Source organism: Pinus tabuliformis, chromosome 2_1, assembly GCF_031772625.1.
Source record: "Pinus tabuliformis cultivar Carrire ecotype Pingquan chromosome 2_1, CPIR1, whole genome shotgun sequence".
Classification (NCBI taxonomy): domain Eukaryota; kingdom Viridiplantae; phylum Streptophyta; class Pinopsida; order Pinales; family Pinaceae; genus Pinus; species Pinus tabuliformis.
In genome coordinates, this window is record NC_142299.1 from 960,303,177 (window position 1) to 960,323,439 (window position 20,263).

Below are 20,263 nucleotides of genomic sequence, written 5' to 3' on the forward strand. Positions count from 1 at the left end.
TGAGGATATAGTGAGTAACTCTTTACTTTTACACAAGCTTGAAGAGGATACCATATGCTTGTCGTATAATTTTACCCTTTGGATGAATCCATCCTAGTAAGTTTTACGAGTCCTAGGAAGGAGAAACCCGGGCTCATCACGGTGACGAGTCTTTCGTCATAAAATTTTGATGAGTCTGACGTAAGACAAACTTGGTATCTTTTTCATATTTAGAGAGTTTGAAAAAAAGACTAAAAGTAAAACTCCATCAGGTCCCTTTTCTTAATTTGTCTCTCAAATCTAAAAAGGTAGAAAACAATATTTGATAGATCCTCCTAGCCATGTTTGACTAAGGTGTACCCTTTTCGTAAGTAGTCAATCTCATCTTGAAAAAGGGGTAAACTTATACTTAGATGATGTTGATTCATTTAATTTAACGAGTTCAAAATGACAAGTACTCAGAAATAGTTTCATATTTTTGGAGTCTGAAAAGAGCTAAAAGATGACTCCTCTCAGAGGAACGAGTGGTAAAAAAAAGGATAGCAATGGGTTTCGGTCATGAGGAAACTGCTCAAAACATGTAAAGGTTAAGAGGCTGGCTAATAATACCATTCATCATAGATGTTCCTCAGGGAAGGATAAAACAACCAAGTGAAAGTGAATGATCAGCCAAAGAGATGGTGGCGATGGAATGGACAAACCAAGGCTGATCTGGAAAATATTGGGTGATAAAAATGGCAATTACGAGATGTAAAATGGGAATGGTTTCATTTTTACACAAGCTTGAAACATTAGAAACTATGCTTGAGTATACTTGAAGATGGTTTCATTTTTCACAAGCTTAAAAAGGAAACAAACTATTCTTGGGTTTGGTTTCATTTTTAAGCAAGATTGAAACAAAGATAAAATATGCTTGAGATAAGTTTGCATTCCTCCAACATAAGGACTCAATTTGAGGTAGATGCCCCCCAAGCTTCATTTCATTCACCTAAGTAGGCTACTGGTTACTAACAGGTGGATGGAATGAAGATTCACTTACGAGATCAAGTGAAAGACTCGACTGGGATTTTACGAGATCTAATCAAAGAGTCGAATTGGAAGGGGATTTGTTTCATTTTTTAACGAGCTTGACACAAGTAAAGGAACTATACTCATGGGACCTATTTCATTTTTTAAACAAGGTTGACATAGTAAAATAACTATCCTCACGACCCTTGTTTTATTTTTTAATGGCTTGACACAAGACAAGGGGCTATGATCCATCTTATTTCATTTTTGAACCAGCTTGACACAAGAGAAGGAATTCGTCTCCATTCCATTGTTTAATTTTTTAAGGAGCTTGACACAAGACAAGGAACTCTGCTCCAACTCCCTTGTTTAATTTTTTGAGGAGCTTGACAAAGGACAAGGAACTTTGCTCCAATCCCTTGTTTCATTTTTTAAGGAGCTTAACACAAGACAAGCAACTCTGCTCCATTCCCTTGTTTCATTTTTTAAGGAGCTTGACACAAGTCAAGGAACTCTGCGCCACTTCCCTTGTTTCATTTTTTAAGGAGCTTGACACAAGAAAAGGAACTCTGCTCCATATCCCTTTTTATCACATACCAAAGGAGTCCATGGCTTCCAAGAGGTCTCATCAGAAGGGAGAAAAACACTTTGAAAGGGATACATGTCCAGGGATCCAAATGAAAAATGGAGTTCTAGTGCCTCCAGTACATGGTGTACTACATCACCTACTAGATCATCAGTAGATGTGGGCATGGAACAAGTGGTCACGTAATTAACCTGTGGCGGGGGTGATACTTCTTGCATATGAGAACCATTTAGAGATGATGGTTGATTGGGAGCTGATTCAGGACCAATGAATGTAAGCTGATCAATGATCACAATGCTTCCTTCATGTGGGAGACACATCACTCGAAAGAGAGAAGAGACAAGAGCTCCCATGACATAAAGATAATCATGGTCAAGGAGTAGATTAAAATCAAATGGGCCTTGGAAAACCATCACATCTATATAGATAGTATTTCCTCCCAAAGTAAGAGGAAACTTAGGAAGGATCCCTAACTGTTGACTGGTTCCTCTGTGAAAAGCTAACAGATTCTGGGTGATGGGGACAAGCTGAGGAGAACCCAAAGCTTGCCAAGTAGTTGAGGATAGGATACTAACATATGTGTCGTAGTCTATGACTATGCTAGGTACGTCCATATGGTAAATATGTATTGTAATATAGAAAGGCACATAAGACGAAAGCCAATATCCTACCAGTCGAATCTAAACAAAAGAACTGACTAAATTACTCGGAGGGTTTGTCGTAGTAACGTGAGAGCTACCCTCTTACTTTATGGGAACAGGAGAAATTATTTCATGCACCTTATGAAAAAGAGGATTTACCTCCAATTCATTCGAAACTGAAGAAACCAAAAGAACTTGAGTAGTATGGAGTTCACTCTCTACCAGAAATTTATAGTTAACTGATGGTGGAGTCAGGTCCATCAGTTTCTCAGCCAATGGTTGGCCGAGAACAAACTCACGAGACTCATTTTTAGAGAGAGTGGGCTTGACCAAACATGAATTTTGATCAATCACTGGATCAACTAGTTAAGGATCAGGGGAAAGATTTAGATAACCAGCTGGAAGATGGGGTTAGGAAGCAGTAAGGTTTTCCAACTCTTTGGAAGCTTCATCCATTAAAGGACAAAGGTGAATGGGATGATTACCTTCACACAACTTACAAGGAAATTTGATTTTTCCCTTTTTCCCATAGGCTTTACTATTACTAGTTGAGGGTTTGTCACCAGCATGATCACTAGAGGATAATGATAAAGGTCGATGCGAACTTATAGACCACACTTCTAAGACCTTGAGAATACTAGGACAATTCTGAAGAAGGTGGTCACCCTTACATAACATGCAAGGGAATTTTACTTTCTGGGGCTTGTTGGAATATTTTTCTTCATTAGTTGCATCGGTAGAAATGATTTATTGGTTTCCCCCTTACTTATTTTGCTTCTTCTTTGTCATCCTCTTCTTCTTCTTCTTAGCTTCCTGGTCACTAGAATCTAGAATTTCACTAAGCAAAGAGGAAGAATGAGGTGAAGAAATAGGCAAAGAAGGAAAGGGGTCAACTTTAGGATCAACATGAGATTGATGTTGTTCAGGTGGAGGAGAACTTGGTTGAAAAGCTGTTTCGACACTTAGAATCACCGAGGTTGAAAATAAACAAACTGGAAGACCAATGGTGAATCTAGGAAGGGACGATGTTGCCATATAAGGAGCACCAACATTTTGAAAAGAAGGAAAAGTACTAGGATTCCCATGCAAGGGGTGTCCTTGACTCGTAGACTCAGGGAATGTTGCCATTGGTATCAACCTAAGATCTACTAAGGAGTAATTCCACATGAAAGATTTTGTTCTGCGGTCAATTAATTTTATAATTTGAAACAAAAACTTTTCCTTTTCATGTTTTAAGAGTTGAGAAAAGGACGAAAAGGTGACTCTAGTCACTTTTGATGGTTTAGCGAGCTTGAAAGGAAAAGTGCTCGGTGCTATTTTCAAATTTAAAGAGTCATAAAATATCGAAATGACTACTCACGTAACTCTAGGCAAAAGGAGTACCAAGTAACCGTGAACTACAATATACATCTCATCAAATAAATTTACCAAGGAATTGATGTACGTGCAGGCAATCTCCCTGAATGTTGTGTTCGGTGTATCACGTTTACAGGGTGGCAGACTCAACTTCCTATAGATAAAGGTTTGCAACCTATGAGGGTCTCCCTTTATATACGCAATGGTACGGGGAGCACAAGTCTGTGATAGCGCTGTCTAATGCAAGAGCGAATGACAACTACTAAGTTTTAAAGATGTCGGAACACGTCTCTAGACTAGACCAATAAGTATGAGCATTAATGTTTCAAATGCTCCTTAGATTAGTTGATAGATTTTTAAATGTTTATCTTCAATTAGGTCTCAGTTTTGAGGCTCAAAATGATGTCACTTGAACACCTATGATGCAACTATATGAGAAAAATAAAACTTTCATTTCTATAAAAGCGAGACTAACCAAGGGAAGAAATTTCAATCAATAATGAATCAGACAAAATTCATCATGCAAAATTCCTTCCACTAACTTTCACTTTTGTCTTCCAAACACAATGCCAAAAGTAAAAATATTTCTACTTTTCACTATCCTAAATGCAACTTTTTGAAAGCAAAATGATTTTGACTTTACAAATATCCACTTATATGAATTATTCTTTTCTTTTTGTTTTGAATGATTTGATGCCCCTAATACCATTTTTAGCTTTCAATCACCAAAAAATATGATCTATTCTCAGTGATGAATCTCAAAAAATAACTTTTTAATACAACTAATATAATGCATTTTCATGAAAAGTAAATTTTGAAATACAAGCTAAAACAGATGCAAAATGATGTTTTCAATGATTTCTACAGAAAACAACACTTAATCAATAAACAAAACAAACATCTCAATGACACCAACAAGCAAAAAATGATGACCAATTGACTAGAAACCCTAGAACTCAATCAGATTTCACTTCGAAGCCAATGAGACAAATTTTGCAAATTAATCAAGGAAATCAATCAAAACATTGACAAATCCAAGCATACGGGAAAGGAAAAGACCTTAGGGGCCAAGACACACTGGATTGTTAGGAAGAAACCTAAAAAATTCTCACATTGAAGGATCATACTACTTCATATACCCAAACCCGCGATTATCACTACTTTGCACAGGCAAACCTGTGATGGCATCACTACTTTGTATAGAAAAAATAGTGATGATTTCAACACGACCAAAAAATGAAGAAATGTTTTTTCATCGTGACTATAATGGTAAAAGCAGTGATCATCGTGACTGTAAAGGTAAAAACCATGATGCCATCGCAAATGTAAAGGTTAAACTTGCGATGGGCGAGGAATATGGGAAAACACTAAAAGGATTCCAAGAAACAATCCTGACTTAACACTCTAAGCTAGTAATCAATGATGGTATAAACCTAGACTAATGCACACAAGCTGAAAAATGATGGTTGGTCAAAATAGTCAAAAGACCAGGGTGAAGGATTGAATGGAAAGGGTCATAGGGTCCCTGGCAGAGTCACCATTTTTTTGACAAGGTTAATCCTCTCTGTGAACATAGATGATCCCTCTATCCCAATGAGTGGGTCTAGCAACTGAAGTGACAATAAGCTAGACATCTTCATAGATTATAATTGAAAAGTAGAACGAGAGAGATGACTTACCTCACTCTGATGCTATTTCGATTTGCTTTATTGAGATCCTCGAACTGCTTGCATCATGGACTTGTTCATTCTTCTTTAAGCACTTATGTACCTACACAAGTGATCAAGAGACAAAATAGCATGCCAAAACCAATAGAAAATCCAATAATAACCTACTTAGCTAATCAAGGAATGCCAAGCTAATACATACATGAATATATATATTTTGGGAAGATGAACTAGCAGTTGTATATTATTTAAAGAATAAAGGGAAGCTTACAACCATAGCCTTGATGTTTAAAGGATCTGCTTGAGTGGTAATATAAGTCTAAGCCATGAAACTCTTCAAACACTCCTTCTCCAAGTCTAATGAATAGCCTCTAAGCACAAGCTCATCATAGGGGTGCAAATGGACATAGACCAACCTAGCCTCTAACTTGACCAACCATTGGGGAATGGGAGAGGACAAATTTATTAACTGTGAAAGCGAGTTAGGACTTCTCCAAAGATAGTATTAGGCCCACATCTCAAGGAGGTAGCTCATAGGGATAATACAAATAATTCAAGTTAGGAATATTCGATCTCATCTATGCGAAACCACCTCCAACTCGCCACTCTGGAAGCTTCTAGATCACAAAGCTTCTCATTGCCTTTGGGAAAATTACCTTTTTGGGATCATCGTGGGTATATGAGAAAATAGAGCGATGTCATCACAGGTCCAGTATAGTGAATTATGTGACAATCGCGGTTTTTAGCCTCATAAGAGCAATGATGTTCAAATTAGGGTTAAAGAGCTATTTCCTTGAGGGGAAGCTCAAGGAATTTTCCAATCAATGTCTTAGGAAGGCTTTGAACTGCATATATGAATGAGTACACTACATTATGGTCATAGTTCAGGCACTTCAGTGTATGTCATAGGGAAGTGCAGGAGGTGTGACAAAATACTATGTAACGCTGATCAAATTATTTTCATCTTAGACCTCACCTTCTCACTAGTTTTAATATAAAATGAACTTTGAAAACCTTTGAGAACTTGAGAGCCAAGGTTTCAAGATGACATGGAAATCCCACCATGTGTCTCTCCATGACGATGCCATGTGTCTCTCTATGATGATGCCACATGCAAATTTGTTCTAGCCATATCATCATATCAAAATCACCTTTCCACTTTCCATGTGACACTTCCATGCGAACAACACTTCATCAATCTAGGCACATCAATGTTAATGCCAATGTGTCTCAGATATTTCTGTTTTAGAGAAATCCATCTTATTATTTTTTCATTTAAGCCTTCTAAGAACCTAACACTAAAGAAAAAAATTGTCTCGAGATCCATCAAATAACGATATTCGAGAAATGATTTTTTTTTCTTCATGTGAACAACAATTTTTCACATCAATTAGAAAAAATCCTATGGTCGACCATTAGAAACAGGTGGCTAGAATTGTGGGGTCACCAAAATCTTGGGATCTCATGGTTTTCTTTCCATCTATCTCTATTTCTCCCAATATTTTTTTTTTATTGTAGTGATTATTCATTATTATTAATTATTTTATTTTTATTATTCTTGGAATACCATGAAAAGAGATATATTCTGGTGAGGAGTTAAGGTATGTTGAAATGGGTCTCTCTCACTATTTTGAGTGGCATGTAGGGTTATAACAATCATTATCACTGACATCCATACCTTCCAATTGGTTTTCACACAAATTACTCTAATCACTAAAAAAAATATAAACCTTTCGAAGTTTCCCTCTATGACACGTGGGATATCTATTTTAATATTTGAATTAAGGGTTGAAATTGACCCATGAATTTGATCAATGGTGGCTAAGTGTCAACTTCCTGAGGTTGTATCTCGAGTTATAGAGCATCCAATTGAGTTCATAATAGCTCGTTGGAAAGCTAATTAGGAAGAGAATATTCCAAGGATGTGTCATATTTGTACGTTAAATTCCCATAAAAATAAAAATAAAAAGGAACATGAAATCACATGAACTTGGATTTCTTTTTATAAATGAAATTGTGCGCCAAATCATTTGTTCTTTTAAATTGATGCCACACAACATTGGATCTCACCAAAATGTTATCAATTTTTTAGAAATATGATATCAAAGGAATGAATTTTTTTTCTATTTAAAGAGGGAAGAAAATTATAGATGCATTCATGTGTAATTTTCATTGTAATTTGCTTAATTAATTTCAAATTTAATTAATTTGGTTAAATGTAATTGAATTTGATCACTCAAGAGACGTCAATGTTGAAGATTAAATATGGATAATTCAAGATTTGAACTGCTAACACATTACACAATCACAAAAATTAATCTTTTGTTTATATTTTAATTGCATTAGTTAAAAATGCATGAGGGACAGATTAATTGGGAACATTTTGTAATATTATTTAAATGTATCATTGGGATCCACATGAGGGTGGGTCTAATTCATGAAAAAGGAATGAAGCCTTTGCACTGTTGTAGAGTTTATTTTTGTAAATAAGTTTAGAGCATGTAGGATTGGATGAGAGAGGAGATGTTTTGCATCAGAGAAGTCCATGTTGTCGTGAACTTTATTTGACCTCTTTTATGCTCCAAATCTTGTAACTAGATATTCAATTTTGTACAATGTTGTCTAAATTCAAACGCTGGTTGATGACCTATTAAATTTATTAAATTTTGGTTTATTTATATTATATATAAATATATATTGTTTTCTTTTGGCACTACTATTAATTTCATACAATTCCATGCTTATTTAAAACAAATGAAAAGATATTTTCTCGTGGTTGGTCATATTTGAATCCATGTTGAATGTTGGATTCAATAAAACTTGTATGTGTTGGTTGATAACTATTTAGCAATTTAATTACACACTGCTTTTTAATTTTGACCACTTTGTGTCATATGATACCATTGTGGCCACCTTCTAGGCTACATTTTTTCTACTCCTTGATAATCACTACAAGAAAAAAGTTCATTAGTGAGGGTCGAAAAATGTCACTATAAGCTCATTGGTGATGATCAAAAGAGCCTCTGTCACAAAAAATTGAACATCACCAAAAGTGGTGTCGCCAAAAATATAGGTGTTGTGGTGACATTCAAGGTTCGTCACCAATAATTATTTATAATGACAGGTAGTGATCATCACCATTTCATAAGAGCAATGGTGATGGATCTTAGCCTCCTTCACCAAAAAACTGAACGTCACCAAAGGTGGCGTCATCAAAATTGTATGTATTGTGGTGACATTCAAGGTCTGTCATGAATAATGATTATAATGACGAATAGTTACTGTCACCATTTCATATGAACAACAACGATTTATTGTGATGGAATTTTCATGGTCATCACTATTGATGAATATATATGGCGATTGTTAAATAGGGAATCCATACAGGTGAGGATGGTTTTAGATAGAGGAGGAATGACCTGTTGTAGAGTTTTGTGAACCCAACGTTTCAGACTACCAAGTGAGTCCATCATCAGGGGACGCGACAACAGATAATCTTCAATCTTAATGATGTATCCATGAATTGGGTTTAGGGTATATATATATATATATAGGTTATTAAAGAATGATGTGAGAAATTAGGTCGGCCAATGTATTTATTTATTTATTTTTTTTTTTTTTAAATCAAAAATTAATTGTTTTGAATAATGATTTACTTACTTTTATTAATGAGTTTAAATTAATTAATTATTTATTTGTTATATTTAATTATTTGTTTATTCTGATTATTAAATTATTATTAATTTTTTATTTATTATAATTTCTTTTATTCCATTTTAATTTTTTTTTTTTTTAACTTTTAATTTTTAATTTAATTATATATTTTAATAAAAAAGTTTGATGAAATATGTATCTATAAATGTTTATTGTTATTTTTTTTTTATATATATATATATATATATATATATATATATATATATATTTTAATTAATTAATTAATTAACTAATTATTTATTTATTTATTTGTTATATTTAATTATCTGTTTATTATGATTATTAAATTATTATTAATTTTTTATTTATTTTAATTTCTTTATTCTATTTTAATTTTTTAACTATTTTTTAATTTAATTATATATTTTAATAAAAAAGTTGATATATATATATATATATATATATATATATATATATATATATATTTTAATTTAATTTAATTAATTAATTATTTATTTATTTGTTATATTTAATTATTTGTTTATTATGATTGTTAAATTATTATTAATTTTTTATTTATTTTAATTTCTTTATTCTATTATAATTTATAATTTATAATTTATAATTTAATTATATATAAAAAAGTTTGATGAAATATGTATCTATATATGTTATTGTTATATATATATATATATATATATATATATATATATATATATATATATATATATATTTTTAATTTAATTAATTAATTAATTAATTAATAAATAAATAAATATATGATTAATTAATTTATTACTGTTTTATGATTCGATTAGACCAATGCATTAATGCTTAAGGAGGATGGTTAAGAGGAGTTATATAATGATTGTTAGTTAGTTAGTTTTTGTTTTTGTTTTGTTTTTTTTTTTTTTTTTTGTTTTTTTTTGTTTTTTTTGTTTTTTTGTTTTTTTTTTTTTTATGGTGATGTTCATTGGTTGTCACCATTTCATATGAACAACAATAATTTATGGTGATGGGCCTTTCATGGTCGTTACTATTGATACATATATATGGTGGCGTTTGTTTCCCATCACTATTTTATATTTTAGTGAGGGTAAAAAATGTCACCATAAACTTATCGGTGATGGTCAAAAGAGTCCTTGTCACCAAAATACTAATCATCACCATTCCATATGAATATCATGGCACGATGGAATTGAACCACCAACCTCCTTCTTGCAAAGCAGGTGCTCTTCCATTGAGCTAGCATCCTTTAAAGAATTGGAATTTAAAAAATTATACATTGAAACTTTATAGATTGTAAATTATTCAAGTTCCAATAAATTATTTAACTTTGTAAAGTCTTGGAAAATATTTTACTAAACAAACAAAATAGCATCGAAGTTGTTGGTCCCTACCCAATGGTTATGGAAGTTATGAAAAGTGGGTGGAGGGAAGATTAATTACGTATAAGATAATCGATATTTTTAGTATAATACTCAATTAGAAGTGAAACTTTGAAGACATTTATAACCTATAAATGACATATAATTATCAATCCTAAAATTTTCAATTACATAAAATATTGATTTCTCACCTTGTGAATCATGTAAATCTGTTGTGACTGATTTCCATGCCAAAATGTAAAAGAACAGTGAGTATTCATGATGTAATTATGATTAATGAGCTACATGCTTGGATCCTATTAGATATGGGGTCAAGAAAACTAATTGGGAGTGGTTCGCATTATTAATTAATTCAAGACGTCAAAATATGACAATCAATAACAATGATCCTGACATGTAACCAATAAACATATGTTAAACACCTACGCACTAGGATACACAAAAAAATAACACCTACACTGCATAATAAACAAATTAATTAATACTACAATTTCTTTATCATTTGACATATTATATTAACTTAAATGATGCACGATAGTTCACTAGTTCCAAATGAACAGGGCATTGATAATGACATGCATAGTTTCTAATTTATCTGTTAAGAAATTATAAAGTAATTGGAGAGACTACCATAGGAAAAACTTGAAATAAATAATTAAAAATCACATTAATATAAAGTACAAGGATATAAATAAATTTTAGAAAAATCATTGCAAGGTTATTAAAGCACTTATTTTCACTTTGTAGCGAAACTATTCCATTCCATACATTACCATAGCTATCCTTGTTCATTTTTTAATAACTTTTCATTATCGCCTATCCACTCAAGAAAATATTCCATCTGAATACTCACCAACAAGAAAATTCTGCAAATTCCTTTTACTTCTATAGGGAGGCTATAGGATTGAGGAAAAGCTAGAAGTCATTGAAATTTTCATATCCAAGCCTTAAGATTTTAAATAGAATATCCTAGAAGCGTGAGCTTTACACAAAAATAAATGAAAATTTGGAGTACCTCAACTTTTGCATGGTGCCCTGTACCTCCATAGGAACCCCTATAGGTAGTCATGTGGCAACTTCAACATATATAATGCAACATTGCACATAGTAGAAATCACACCATTATTCACTATGGGGCTCATGTCTTATGCATAAGAAATGAAAGGAGAAAATTATATAAATGTTCTCGTAACTGGTAGAGATACCATAGTCATATGAGAAAATCAACAATATTCATCCAAAAGGTGACACAATGTCACATCACCAATCAAGTATAAATGAGAAAAAATAGAGTTTAACCAAAGAGTTCATTAAGTAATTTGAAAGGACAAATAAATAAAATACATGACTAAAGGTTATGATTATATTCCCAGTGTTGATCCATTTCATTTTCACCACCCTTTTTTCTTAACCATGATGACATGCCATTTCACTTCTCCTTGTCAATTTTCTACAAGAAAAAAAATTATTTCTACAGAATTAACCACATGAACGACTATAAGATTGAAATGATTTATAAGAAACTCTAGATAGGAAGTACAATAATCTCAATAGAATAAAATCACAACAATGGAAAGACATTTCATTTTTTTTTTCCCTCTTCGTTGACTTTTTTTGGGATTCTTGTACTACAATTGTTACTAGAATGCATATGTTGATTTTTTGAAATTTAGAACCTTTCCTATAACAATTTCCATAAACATAAGTACAAGATACTAAAATTAAGTTTATAATGCAAGGAAAAACAAAGATAAAACAATAGGATAACCCCCTTGCTTTCCAAAAACAACCTTCTATGTGTTCTTCTATGGAATTGGAGTAGGGTTTAATGGAAGAGAGGCCACAAACACTGCTAGATTTTATCAGAATATTAGGGTTGTAAAAAAATTTCAAAAAATTTTATGGCTCGGGTATTTTGAGAAGAGTTTATGATGATCATGATGCAGCCCTTGAATTTTCCTCAAATTTCAGAACTACAGGGGGAAAGAGTATTTGACTACAGTGAAAATCAATACATAAGGACTACCACTAAATATTGGAAAGATTTTAAAGTTGATATTACAAGATATGAAATCATCAAACAACAATTATTCTTTACCTATTTGGTCTTACATATCATTTTCATATCTCCTGCTTGAAGTGAACGAATGAAATCCATGATTGAACAAAAAATTGTAGACAAAGGTAATGTTAACTACCCAAAATCAAACTACGCAACAAGCACAATATTATATTAGTCTCCAAAAGAATACAATTTAGTACACATATCGAAATGAAATTTATATAAACTCCGTGACATAACAAAACATAAAACAACAACAATACAACTCATGAAAGGAGTTTTTCTTTAACAAATATTATTCCTTTCCTTTTCTTGATCCACACTTACTACTTTTATGCCTGAGGGTTGCATTTTCTTGACCCAAAGCATGAAGTCATCTCAAGGCCCAAACCACTTAGAAAACAAAAAATAAAACAATCAAGTAGCCAAAAAATGTATTTGATTTTGGATATGTAGAGACAAATTGAAATCTATTGAAACACAACAAATTTATCCCAACATAAATCATCTTCTTGTTAAGTAATCATGATCTACTAGCACACTTTCCACATAATAATTTAAAATCATGCCAACAAATGAGAGAAACTCCAAACCTATCATACCAAGAATAAACCTCCTTGGGGTCACCAAATCTTGTCCAACACTATGGTTTTGATTTCAAGTCAATGTTATAAGATACAACCAAACTAAAAAAACATAGAGGAAAATATAGTCAATTGAAAAACTCTAGCATACACCACAAAAATGTTAGGACTCTGGACACCACATATCTCCACAATGGTGTGATATTGTCCACTTTGGGCCTAAGCCCTCATGGATTTGTTTTTGGGCTTTACCCCAAAAGGCCTCACACCAATGGAGATATTTGTCCATCCTTATATACCCATGATCCTCCCCACTTCTAGTTAATGTGGGACTTTGGTCGTATACCTAACAATCCTCCCCTCGAACAAAGGACCATGGAGCCTCCCCTCAAACGATTATCCATCTGTCCACTCTCTACCAACCAGGATTCTCTGCTCCAATGCGTTGGAAGCACACGCCTTACATGGAAGCACCACCTGCCTCGAGAGCTTGCTCTATCCCAGGTCAACTCCTCTTCACCATGTTGGGACCAGGACACGTCCATGAAGAATCCGGAGCACACCGCCTTTCTAACCGAGCTCATCCACGGATCCCATCGTGATATTACCGGGGCCCACCACCTTCGTTCGGCATTCCAAGGATTCATCCACTTGGCTAACTTTGAGGCATGGCTCTGATACCACTTGTTATGACTCTGGACACCACATATCTCCACAATGGTGTGATATTGTCCACTTTGGGCCTAAGCCCTCATGGATTTGTTTTTGGGCTTTGCCCCAAAAGGCCTCACACCAATGGAGATATTTGTCCATCCTTATATACCCATGATCCTCCCCACTTCTAGTCAATGTGGGACTTTGGTCGTATACCCAACAAAAAAATCTATGACCAAAGAAAAATAAGAGATGGAAATCAATGTTGGCTCAAAGAACAAAAATAGATATGAAAAACATCCTAACCTCATTATGAATGCATAAGTAAGAACAATATTGACATGAAAATAACAAAGCCACAAGATAAAATCACAACCTAACACTAAATATGGACTACGAATTCATTCAAAGTTTTCTCCACTTCTTGCAAACACCCTTCTACCTAAGCGCTCTCATACAATTCAATATTTGTTGGAGTGCTTATTTGCACATAGCTTAACAACCATTGGTAATTTAGTAGTAAAAGTAGTTAAGATAACAAATTATGAATATGGAACACATACTAAAATGTACCCTATAAACCGAGTGCCCTTTTTGCCCTTGACATCTTGCCTACAATTTCCCTTACATATAGTAACCATACGCCATAATTATAACATGAATTTTCTCTATTATATGGCCAACCTGACTTTAACTCCACACTTTTTTTTTTGCTAAAGCAAGAGACGGTCCTTCTATTTCATTAATCCATAAAATATGTTACATAATATACAATTATCCATCCATCTCCATGGACCCAGGGAAAAAAGGGCACCCTGCCGAAGACAGGACCCCCAACCCTACATCGATTAACATCGAACCCTTGAAATACACAAAATGTTGGGCTAAAAGAATCTCCAAACACGTGTTATACACCAGAAAATCCCACAAACCCACTTCCCAAAAAGGCTTCAACAATCACAATCATCCTTGCATCTCGCGCAAACAAATAGCTGAGGGAGAAAACGCCCCGACAAGACGAGTGGAGTTTAACGACCTCGCCCCACAAAACAGTTCGGTCATTCTTGACCGTAGATCCGAGTGACGTAATCCAATGGTCTGGGGAAATATCGCACAGCCTAAGATCACCGAACATTAGTGTGCGATGGGGGCGGTTTTCTTTTCCACCCCCCTGCCACGTGTTGGAAGCCGAATGGAATCGCTTCCAAATCTCCAAAACCATTTTCCGCTCAAGAGCCATGCGATCACCTGAAAACCGCCTTGGACGTGGTTTTCCTTCCCGAAAATGGATTAAGGGGATATTACCGCAACCGGTAAAAATAATCCACCCTTCCCACTCATTCCTTCTTCTGAGCCTGAACCAGAAACTATGGCTTGCTATGATTCGACCCACCATGCAACCATCCGAAAAACTGAGGAAACCGGTCAACGTACACCGGGGTGTTTTGAGGCCGACCGTTGCTTACCTCCCACCAAAGTACAGACTGAAAGACTGTGGTAGATTATGCTGAGAAAAATTCATTTCAAGCTTATCACCCTGGCACGCTTTTGAAATACTTCTGTATCCTCTACCACTTGCTCGTAGCAGATAGCTCTTAATTTGTTTTGAGGCAGTTCCTGCCACTTTATTGCAACCCTGCAGTCTGAACAGTTCACACCTTGTTTGGCCAGGATGTCCGCTAGTTTATTGGCTTTTCGTCGAATGTGGTTGAAACTAACAGTTCGAAGACCATGGAGATGACCTTGAATTCTTTGGTAAACCTGGATAAGTCTCCAGTGATTTGAGACTATCTCTGGCACCATACCACAACTAATCCTTTTCACTGAATTTATGGTTATCTCTGAGTCTGCTTCTATAATGACATTTAAGCCATGGTCCTACTTCAGAAACTCTAGGCATTGCTCCAAAGCCATTAATTCAGCCATATTGTTGGTGGCTTTTCCTAAATGGCAGTGGAAGATGAAGATAATGTCTCCTTCCTCATCTCTTAACACCCCTCCAAAACTAGCAGTACCCGGGTTGCCTTTTGAAGCCCCATCAATGTTGTATTTCAGATAACCTTTCAGGGGGGGATGCTAGAAGTCCTTCTCCGTTTCCATAGCAATTACCTTTCTATTCAGGCCTTGAGGAATAATCCCTTCCATTCCCAGTTGCCTGAGAGTTCTTAGCTCATTCTCTGAGGGGGGATTCTCAGGGTGATTATGAGCTATGATGCTAATTGTCTCCTTAAGTTGTTTCAAGATCAGTTCAAATAGGCAAAGAGGGATAGTCTTTTCATCCTTGAATATTCTTTTGTTCCTTTCTTTCCAAACATTCCAGATAATGAATCTTGGCATTAAGGTCCAAGCCAAGTTGAGGAACTCATACTCCAAAAAGTTTCTTCTCCACTTGTTTAAGGTATTAATGATACTTCATCTGTCCTTGTCAGTATTGAAAAATGGTAGCAAAAGAATCCGACAACCAGGAGGTGTAAATACAGCTACTGAGAATATGCTCCATTGTCTCGTCTTGGGCTTCACAGAGCTGGCACCGAGAAGGCCCTAGAACACCCCTCTTCCTAATATTGTCCCAAGTCAAGATTTTCTTGTGATGAACCAACCACATGAAAATCTTGATCTTCATCCACCCTTTGTGCCTCCAATGGTGCTGCTAGGTCTTATCCGAAACACGAGAATCAAGCTCAAGGAGAATACCTTTTTCCTCCTTAAGATTAAAGGTGCCCTTTTTATTGTTGCCCCATCTTAACTGGTCCTGCCCCTCAGATACCAAGATCATCCTTTGTTTTAACATTCTCATGAGTACCTCAGCTTTTGTTTTTATGGGGCTGTCATCTCTGCAATCAATGTTTCTCCAGCTTCTCCACTTTCCTGAATTATGAGTGTGATCCTAGAAATCCTTTAACTTGTTTAATCCTTGGGAATCTTTTTCATGCTTGAGGCTTAAAAGGTCCTCTTTTAATAGCGTTGGTTCTTGTTGCCATTTGTCCTCCAAGAAGATTGCTAGATCTCCTGCTCTAATTTCCCATAAACAATTTTTTTGAACTAGGCTTTAGTTTTGCCAGGCTTTATTCCAGATGTATGAGCCTTTTATATTTCTAGACATTCTTATGAGATCACTAGTGTGCCAGGAGTTGGCGTATTTTTCTTTCCAGATTCTTGCACATTGATCTTTTGGCTCTTGAACCCATCTCCACCAGAGTTTAGCTCCTAAAGCTTTACTAAGAATCTCCTAGTCATCTAAGCCTAGGTCCCCGTGGCTCATGTGTCTACAGATTTTATCCCAAGAAACAAGGAAGAAACAAGGGCCCATTTCTTCCTTGTTTCCTCCTTACCCCAAAGGAAGTCTCTTTGGATGTTCCTGAATTGCTGTAAAACACCTTTGGGAGCTGGGAGAGCTGATAACATGAAAACAGGGATTGATTGAAGAACAGCCTTTGTCAATACCAACCTACCAGCCAGGTTCAAAGATCTGATGGTCCATTTCTTGACTTTGTCTTGCATCTTATTGAGCACCGGTTCCCAGATACTCTTGTGCATTGGTCTAGTAGTTAGAGGAACTCCCAGATACTTTGAGGGGAGGGAATCCCTTTGAAAGCCTAGAATTCTGGAGATATTTCTATGAATAGCAATATTGTTATTTAAGAAGATGAGTTTTGATTGGGAGAGATTAACTTCCATACCTAAAGCCATGGAAAAGTCATTCAGGATTTGCTTATAGGCTGAAGCTTCTTTGATTGTGGGGATTTCCTGCAGCATGGTATCATCTACAAATTTTTGGTGAGTCAGAGCCTAACCATTCTCAGATAATTGAAGGCCCTTAATCTTTCCTGTGACTTTAGCATGCTTAATGTACTGACCAAGTCCTTCCATCATAAGGATGAAAAGAAAGGGAGAGAGCAGGTCTCCTTGCCTGAGGCCTCTAGAAGGAATAAAGATATCTGAGGGAGAGCCATTCACCAAAATTGAAAAGCTGGAGGAAGTCACCAGGGCCATAACCCATCCGACCTAGTTATGATTGAATCCAAAAGCAGTAAGAACCTTCTTGATGTAGGTTCAGTTCACCTTGTCATAAACTTTGGCAATATCCAGTTGCATGATCATTCCAGCCTGCCTCTTGCTAGTTAGCGTGTGAACTACCTCGTGAGCTTGAATAATGTTATTTAGAATTTGTTTGCCTTCCACATAACCGGATTGTTCACCTGAAACTAAAGAAGGAAGAAGAGGTTTGAGTCTGTTAGCCACTACCTTGGAGATAATCTTGTATACCACATTGCATAAAGCTATGGGTATATACTTATCAGATGTTTGAGCTATGTCGTGTTTTCGGATTAGGGAAATGAAGGAGATATTGAGGACTTTCAGAATAGTTCTATTCACCCTATAATCCTCCAATACATTCAGAATATCCTGTTTGACAATATTTCAGCAGGCTTTAAAAAAATCCACATTGAAACCATCCGGGCCTGGAGCTTTGCCATTTTGCATTTCATTGAGAATCTCACTCACCTCCTCTTCAGTTATTGGTCTATTTAGGTTAAAATTGTCCTCCCTAGACAACAGTTTAGGGATGTGTTTAGTAACTTCCTTGATGCATAGCTCTCTGTCTGAATCATTTTCACGAGTAATCCCTCGGAAATGTTGAACAAACATCGCTTCGATATCCTTATGAGAGATAAGAAGCTCCCCATTCTCATCCTTTATCGAAGAGATTCTGTTGTGAGCTCTATTAGCCATGGTGGATCTATGAAAAAATCTAGTGTTACGCTCTCCTTCTTTGAGCCATTGAACTCTAGACTTTTGTCTCCAAAATATTTCCTCTTGTTTGCACAAATTCTCCCATTCTTGATGGTGTTTATCAACTTGATCACTTTTGACTTTATCAAAGCCATCCATGATCAGTGCTTGGTTGAGTTCCTGAATTTTGTTTTCCACAGATTTTTTATCCACAAAAATGTTACCAAAATCATTCTTGTTCCAATATTTGAGTTTGAGCTTAATGTGCTTTAGTCTTTTGTGTAGGAGGAAAATTTTTGTTCCCTGGATCTGCAAATCTTCTGACCACCATTTTTCAATATTGCTGATGAAATCTGGGTGGGAGAGCCAGATATTCTCAAATCTGAAGGGTCTGTTCCTGGGAGAATCTATACCCTTGATCTCCAATTGAATCGGCCAGTGATCTGAGCCTCCAAAGGGGAGAACTCTTGCTATTATTTCTTTGTCTATAAGCATAAGCTCCTCTGAGATCATAAATCTGTCTAACTTGGAGGCAACCTGTGCCTCTCCACCTCTTTTGTTGTTCCAAGTGAAAAGGCCATTGTTCGTCTCAGAGTCAACTAGTTTCATATTATCTGTGAAGGTTTGGAACGCTAAAGAGTCTTTACTTAGCGCTCTGGTACCTCCTTTTTTCTCTGAAAGAGATTTAATCATGTTGAAGTCACCTCCCATGATCCAAGGAATTCCTGCATGTCTGTCCCAGAGATCCACAAGGGAGTCTAGAAATTTGAGTTTATCATCTATTCTTTGAGGGCCATAAACATTTGTGACCAGGAAGGTATCCTTGACCCCCACTGGTTGAATAACTACTGATAAATAATTCCTTGATGCCTCCACATCTATTATGCTGACTTTTTGGGGGTTCCAAAGAGTGAGTATGCCCCCCGTTGTGTTCTCTACTTTAACTTCTAGAAACTCAAATCTACTGAGCCATTTGCTATGGATTTGTTTTAATTTTTGAATGGAGCATTTCATTTCCTGGATGAAGATTATATCTGGCATTGCTTGCTTCATTCTATTACTAAGCATTCTTTGTTTTCTCTTACTACCTAGACCTATGATATTCCAAGATGTGAACTTCATTATTAAAGATTTGTAAAGGAGTAGCTGGTTAGATCTTTCATCTTACCCGAATCTATCATTAGCTTTCCACACTCCATCAGGAGCTCATTCTGCTTTTTCCTGCCCCTCTTCTTTCCTGGATTTCTAGTGGCTAATCCTGGAGTAGATTTCATTGTTTTCACACCTCTGTAATCCTACTTGTCAATGGTTTTTCCCTTATCAAACCCCCTTTCCCGAGTTTTCCATAAAAACAATTGTTGTATTTTGTTGCACTCCTCTTGAGGCAATGAATCTATCCCTCCCATGGTTCCCTGCATCAAGAACCCTTCCAGATCCAGGTGTTCCTTTTCAAGAATTTCCTATAGCTCATGGTCCTCCAGATCTATATCACTTTGGGTCATTTCCTGATCCATCTCTAGTTCTGCTTCACTCATCATAGTCTCTTTCTGATTACCAATATCTTGTGTTTGATTGTTGTTTTCTTCTTTCTCCTTTTCATTGGGACTTTCCTCCATAGATTGGTCTTCTTTTGTAATTTCTTCATTCTCTTCCAGTACTTGAAACTTGTTCTGACTGACCTTTTGCCCCTCATTTTGTTGTTGCTTTGGCCCTCTTTTACCGCCTTTTCCTTTACTAACCACTTTATGAAAGCTTTCTATGTCCTTCATTGTATTAGCCTTGCTCTTGTTGTCTGCTTTGCTGAGAGGGCAGTCTCTGAATAAGTGTCCATGTTCATGGCATCTACGGCATCTGAACGGGATATGCTCATAGTCTACTATTTGCACCCATTCCTCATCATAAACTTCCAAGATTATCTCATCTGGAAGAGCTCCTGATAGATCCATTTCC